The sequence below is a fragment of the Leucoraja erinacea genome, chromosome 35, assembly GCF_028641065.1.
Source record: "Leucoraja erinacea ecotype New England chromosome 35, Leri_hhj_1, whole genome shotgun sequence".
NCBI classification, from domain to species: domain Eukaryota; kingdom Metazoa; phylum Chordata; class Chondrichthyes; order Rajiformes; family Rajidae; genus Leucoraja; species Leucoraja erinaceus.
In genome coordinates this window covers 12195319-12202747 of record NC_073411.1, presented here as the reverse complement: position 1 = coordinate 12202747, position 7429 = coordinate 12195319, and the positions used below count along the sequence as shown (strand labels likewise).

The 7429-nt window shown below is 42.7% G+C and overlaps 1 protein-coding gene across 1 annotated transcript in view; it reads left to right on the top strand.

The window, feature by feature from the left end:
* Nucleotides 1–281: 281 nt before the first annotated feature.
* Nucleotides 282–7429, top strand: part of LOC129713286 (annexin A4-like) — a 31294-nt gene continuing 24146 nt past the window's right edge. The window contains exon 1 of the mRNA XM_055662236.1: nucleotides 282–402. The gene's annotated coding sequence lies outside the window, so the exon portion shown is untranslated. The remainder of the gene's footprint in view (nucleotides 403–7429) is intronic.

Here is a 7429-nt window from a genome sequence, read left to right as displayed (position 1 = left end):
AAAAGAAAATCCCAGTCAAATGAAAAGATCTTAGAGCAGAGTTTAAGAGTTAATGCTCTAAGTAAAGATCCTATAGCAGAGCTCTGCTATAGGATCTTTGGCTCTAAGATCTTTGGTCAAATGTTTGATTTCCGTGTTTGACTCATGTGACTTTTATACAAAATACTTTTGTTGGATAATGTTGTGGTTGTATATTATAATTGGCTGAGGCTCAGGTTCAGTTTGGTTGGACAAAGGCGGTATTTGTACATTCCTTGTCCCTGTCTACATTGGCTTATAGCTCCAGACACGCAGAGCCTGTTCGTTGGTTACACAAAGTTGTGCCCGCCCTGTGTTGATGATAGAAAAGCGAGCAGCCATTTTTGGGTAGGGACACTTTCAAATATCACATTCACCAAGCAGGTAAGAGAGCGTGTGATACAAAACTTTCCGGCGAGTTTTGTATCAATATTTCACTTATGTTGCAATTATGCAAGGAGGTAACGCAGTCGTATTGAGATGGGGGTGCAATGTTCTGCAGGGGTTGGGTTTAGAAGTTGGGCGTCAAGTTTGTGCTGTCAGATTGTGGAAGGGTACATGTGTGGGGGGAAATTGATACTCACGTCCATTCCCCAGTCTTGATCACTGACACTGGTAACAGACTCTGCCTTTTAAACCCCTCTCTCACTGAGTCAATCACTTTAAACGCCGTGGCTCCGACCCCTTGCAGAAATAGGGGGTAACTTTGGAGTAACTATGCTGTGATACAGTTGCAGCATACTTATAGAATACGTTGTCTTTAAGAGGGAACTGCAGATGCTGGAAAATCGAAGGTACACAATTCCTTATTTTTATTATTATTTTTTTTTAAATTTTATTAGACGTAAGCACAGTCATATGGCACCAAAGTGCCTAATATATATTTTCATAATACATTTTATGTACAACTTTTTTTTTTGTTACATTGAAAAAAGATGAGAATAAGAAAAAGAAGTTAGATAGTAAAGGATAGAAAAATGTGAAATATATAGTGTGTGAAGAACACAATTCCTTATATAATAGTGTTTAAGAAGGAACTGCAGATGCTGGAGAATCGAAGGTTACACAAAAAAGCTGGAGAAACTCAGCGGGTGCAGCAGCATCTATGGAGCGAAGGAAATAGGCAACGTTTCGGGCCGAAACCCTTCTTGTGTTTGATAACTGTTGGCAGATCAATTTCCCTCCTAGGTTTGATCTAGGTAACTTCCCTCCCTTCAGACTTATATAATACGTTGTTGTGTTATTTAACAATTGAGAATACCTGATCTTGTGTTACTCCTGAGATACACACAGAATACTGGAGTAACTCAGCGGGGCAAGCGTCGAGTTATTCCAGCATTTTGTATCTGTCTTGGGTGGAAAGCAGCATCTGCAGTTCCTTCCTGTACTTTGTGTTACTCCTTGTTTGTTTTCCCGGCCAGTGCAACTGATAGAGGAGGTAGACACTGCCATATGGTCGAGGAGGTGACTTTTGGATAGGCACCCCTTTTACTGTCTTATCCAACCAGTTCTCCTGATTGGATTCTGGAGAAGATAGTCCCACAGCTTTCAGGTAAAGTACAATGTGACAATGATTGTGGAATACAGAGCCAAATAAATGCTGCTGCACCCACTGAGTTTCTCCAGCAATTTTGTGTACCCAAATAAATACATGATGGGTCTTTGTCTTTTTCTCACAGAGAGTGGCAAGTCTGTGGAATTCTCTGCCTCGGAGGGCGGTGGAAGCAGGTTCTCTGGATGCTTTCAAGAGAGAGTTAGATAGGGCTCTTAAAAATAGCAGAGTCAGGGGATATGGGGAGAAGGCAGGAACGGGGTACTGATTGGGGATGATTAGCCATGATCACATTGAATGGCGGTGCTGGCTCGAAGGGCCAAATAGCCTACTCCTGCACCTGTTGTCTATTTGTCCCAAACATTATGGAGGGCACTGTACTTCATTGATGACCCTCTGACTATCCTTGATCGGACTTTGCTGGCTTTACCTTGCACAAAATATTATTTCCTCATCTATCTATACACTGTAAATGGCTGGATTGTAATCATGTATTGCCTTTCTGCTGAATGGATAGCACACGACTGAAGCTTTTCACTGTACCTCGGTACACGTGACAATAAACTAAACTGAAGGGTTTTCGATAGGTAGCTGGTTGGAACAAAGGCCAGAAATAAGAACGAAGTTTGAGACGGGTTTGAAGAGTTGCGGAGTGTGAAGAGAGAGGGAGGAAAGTGGTCCACGGGTTCTTGCTACACACCTCCAGATAATGCATTTGTGTTTAAGAAGGAACTGGAAAATCGAAGGTGGACAAAAGTGCTGGAGAAACTCAGCGGGTGCAGCAGCATCTATGGAGCGAAGGAAATGGGCAACGTTTCGGGACAAAACCCTTCTTCAGACTGAAGAAAATAGGCAACGTTTCGGGACAAAACCCTTTCGGGTTTTGTCCCGAAACATTGCCTATTTCCTTCGCTCCATAGATGCTGCCGCACCTGCTGAGTTTCTCCAGCACTTTTGCCTACCTTCCAGATAATGTTGCCTTGTATAAGGAAACATCTGCAATCCACCCTTCTTGCAACTGTTCATATTCAAGGAGGGCCTCCATAATATGAAGGCCATCATTGAATATGAACGTCTTAAGGATAAAGGGGAAATCTTAAGGATAATGGGGAAATCCTTTAAAACCGAGATGAGAAGAACTTTTTTCACACAGAGAGTGGTGAATCCCTGGAACTCTCTGCCACAGAGGGTAGTTGAGGCCAGTTCATTGGCTATATTTAAGAGGGAGTTAGATGTGGCCCTTGTGGCTAAGGGGATCAGGGGGTATGGTGAGAAGGCAGGTACGGGATACTGAGTTGGATGATCAGCCATGATCATATTGAATGGCGGTGCAGGCTCGAAGGGCCGAATGGCCTCTACTCCTGCACCTAATTTCTATGTTTCTATTACACTGCATGGTTCCAGGCATCTGGGTTAGATTGTGATTTTGGCTGTTTGCTGAGTGGTTTCGATGTGCTCTCCGAGGCAGGGTGTGTCCCCTAGTACATGTCAAACGAGTGCTGGGAATTACCCCGAGTGCAAGCCTCTGGCAAAAGCAATCGAAGAGAAGTGGATGAGTATTTGAGAGGGAATAAATTGTAGGGGTGCAGCAGAATAAGGACAGGGTGATTGAAGCTTGGCAATGCAAGGGACTGCAGGTGCTGGAACGTTGAGTAATACACAGTGCTGGAGGAACTCAGCAGGCCAGGCCGCAACTTTGGAACAAATGGATAGATGATGTTTCGGGTCGGGACTGTTCTTCAGACTGATGGAGAACGGGGAGAAAGATGAAGGAGGGGTCAGGACAGGCCAAAGTGAGGCTAGTGACGTGTGGGTTTTAGTTAACTAAAAGTGATTCAACTATAATATGGGACTATAAAATATCTCTGGTCGAAATTGGCATTGCCAATGGAAAATGTACATTTGTCATGTCAATATTTAGAATGCAAAATGAATGAAAGCTCTGGATACATGCCCTTCATTAAATGACAACATGATGCTTTGACAACTAGGTGTGGAGATATGTACCCTAACTAATTAGCATCATCAATTTGCTCACTTATTTATTTTCACCACTTACTTGCCAATCTATTAAATATAATTCTTTTTCTTCCCCTAATGTTTGCTTGAGATGAGCACTAAACGCATTCAATCAGCAAATGATAGACACAAGGAACTGCAGATCGAAACATAGAAAATAGGTGCAGGAGCAGGCCATTCGGCCCTTCGAGCCTACATCATCCAACTCGGTATCCTGTACCTGCCTTCTCTCCATACCTCCTGATCCCTTTAGCCACAAGGGCCACATCTAACTCCCTCTTAAATATAGCCAATGAACTGGCCTCAACTACCTTCTGTGGCAGAGATTTCCAGAGATTCACCACTCTCTGTGTGAAAAATGTTTTCCTCATCTCGGTCCTAAAAGATTTCCCCCTTATCCTTAAACTGTGACCCCTTGTTCTGGACTTCCCCAACATCGGGAACAATCTTCCTGCATCTAGCCTGTCCAACCACTTAAGAATTTTGTAGGTTTCTGTAAGATCCCCCCTCAATCTACTAAATTCTAGCGAGTACAAGCCGAGTTTATCCAGTCTTTCTTCATATGAAAGTCCTGACATCCCAGGAATCGGTCTGGTGAACCTTCTCTGTACTCCCTCTATGGCAAAAATGTCTTTCCTCAGATTAGGAGACCAAAACTGTACGCAATACTCCAGGTGTGGTCTCACCAAGACCTTTTACAACTGCAGTAGAACCTCCCTGCTCCTATGCTCAAATCCTTTTGCTATGAATGCTAACATACCATTCACCTTCTTCACTGCCTGCTGCACCTGCATGCCTACTTTTAATGACTGGTGTACCATTACACCCAGGTCTCGATGCATCTCCCCCTTTCCTAATCGGCCACCATTCAGATAATAGTCTACTTTCCTGTTTTTGCCACCAAAGTGGATAACCTCACATTTATCCACATGATACTGCATCTGCCATGCATTTGCCCACTCACCCAGCCTATCCAAGTCACCTTGCAGCCTCCTAGCATCCTCCACACGGCTAACACTGCCCCCCAGCTTCGTGTCATCCACAAACTTGGAGATGTTGCATTCAATTCCCTCGTCCAAATCATTAATATATATCGTAAATAGCTGGGGTCCCACCACTGACCCTTGCGGTACCCCACAAGTCACTGCCTGCCGCTGGGGCAGATGCTGGGGCCTTGAGCAAAATAACACGCAGTGCTGAAGTAACTCAGCGGATCAGGCAGCATCTCTGAAGAACATGGATAGGTGATGTTTTGGGTTGGCACTGCAACTTCTTCAGACTGATTTGTGCCCATGTTCTCCAGAGATGCTGTCTGACCCGCTGTTACTTAAGCACTCTGGATTTTTCAGTTCAATAAACAAGGTGTTTAAAGTGTATTCCATCTGCAAAATGCAAAAGCACTTTTGTTATGCCACAGCACCTCCCAAGCCGGTCATATCTGCCACCAATACGGACAGCAGGAGCATTGGAACACCTTTGTTTTCTGTTCAAGTCGCACACCACCCCGACTTGGAAGTGTGTTGTGATCCTGATTGCTACTGGCTCCAAATCTTGGAACTGCTTAGCCTGTGGTACTGTCAGGATTCCTTTGCATTTACATTTTTTTTTTTTTTTTTTTTTTTAAATTAATAAATAACTAAACACTAAAGGTTTTCTGAGGGCAGTATGGAATGTGCAATAAATCGTGTTCTTGCCAGCAATGCCCAGATTACCAAAATGATCTTTTGGACGATAACCTTTGTCTATTCAAAATGTCCTTAATTTGTGATCAGTATTGTGTAAGAAGGAACAGCAGTTGCTGGTTTAAACTGAAGATAGACACAAAAAACAGAAGTAACTCAGCGGGACAGGCAGCATCTCCGGAGAAAAGAAATGGGTGACGTTTCAGGTCGAGGCACTTCTTCAGACTGCTATTATTATTTAGCTGCTGATCATTATTAGAAATATAGAATGCAAGTGTAGGCCATTCGGCCCTTCCACCATTCAATATGATTATGGCTGATCATCCAGAATCTGTACCCTGCTCCTGCTTTCTCCCTATAATCCCTTGATTCCATTAGCCTCAAGAGCTAAATCTAACTCTATTGAAAATATCCTGTGAATTGGCCTCCACTGCCTTGTGTAGAAGAGAATTCCACTGCAGTTTGGTACAGATGGGTGTGGAGTGTTGCATTTTGGCGAGGGCAGGAACTTCACAGTGAATAGTGGGGTGGTGGGGCAGAGAGAGAGTGCCAGGAATGGGCAAGTGCATGGTTCCTTCAAAATCGGGGTGACTGGAAGATGGGGAGGTGAAGGCACCGGCTTTTGGTACATCGGCTTTTGACGGTCAGGGTGTTACGATACAATAAAACTTTATTCAGCCCCGGAGGGGAACAGGGATTGGAACTAGGACAGAAACTAGAATAGAGAAGATTTTAACAATGCATCTTTTTTAATCTAAAATCTCCTTTCCTGTCAACTGTTCGAAGTTGTGAACATCCAGTCGGTGCAAATCATTGAATATAAGAAAGCACACAGAGCTCGTTGTGTGACTCTCAGTCGCATCCTGAATGAACTGCACTCGGGTCACAACCATCTGATCAATTACCGTCAACTATTCATTGACAAAAACATGTTGATCGCAGTCTTGAGTTTGGGGTGTTAGTGCATTTGTACAAGATTGTAAGGAGGCAATAGCAGACCCTTGTTTGATGGCTACAAGGATAATATCGACCATAAAGTGCAGGTGCACCCATTCCTCAAATAGTTGTAATGGGAATCTGTGACAATGAGGTGGGTTTTTTGGGGGGGTTTTTTCCCGAAATAACTTAAAAGAAGCCAAGTCAATTGTGCATTATCTTTCAACTTTTTCTATTACTCTCTCTCCTTCAAGTAACTCTTAAAGCATCTGGCTGTCCATCCTATATATATCCTTGTGTGGTTCAGTGTTAAATTTTGTTGTGACTCACCTTGCAATGTTTTACTATGTTAAAAGCTCTGTGTACAAAGGTTTGTGGAAGTCGGGTTGACTTGAGGGTTTGAAGGGATTCTTGGTTCCCTCAGCCATGTTACAATACTGGCTGTTTTCAAAATATATATATTTTTGATACTACACTCCACTTAATGTAGATACTTTTTTTTTTTAATTTTATTTTTATTAGCAGTTCAGTAAATCACATTAATACAACGCATATATCTTATTTACATTATGTTGTACCACTTCATTTTTTGAGCTTTAAAAAAGATAGAAATAAAAGAAGTAAGGAAAGTAAGCAAGAATCGTGAAGGTGCAGGAAAGTGTTGGGAGAAGAGAACCCCTTAGGGAAGGAATTAGAGAAGGAAGTAAAGAAAAGAAATAAGACCCTAGAAAGAAAAGAAAAAAAAAGAAGAAAGGAAAATCAATCGCTCTATTGTAACACAAAACTCCGCAAAAAAGGATATACCAACCGTGTTTTTATTAAAAATGTATTTTATACCCCCCGTTTCCAGGTCTTGGTAGCCTTTATGTTATAACTTATTATTGCACCTTATGCTTGTAATAGTTCCATAAATGCAGACCACGTCTTTTGTAGATACTATTTTGAACTGTAGTCTGCCGTTCTTGCTTCAGATGCAAGCCCGGCTTGACTCTAGCTCTGTGTTGTTCATCACCATCTTCTACAGATGCACCACAGAAAGCATCTTATCGGGATGTATGTTTAAGAAGGAACTGGATGTATCACAGCATGGTACAAAAAAATGCTGGAGAAACTCAGAGGGTGCAGCAGCATCTATGGAGCGAAGGAAATGGGCAACGTTTCGGGCAGAAACCCTTCTTCAGACTGAAGAAGGGTATCGCAGCTTGGTTTGGCAACAGTTCTG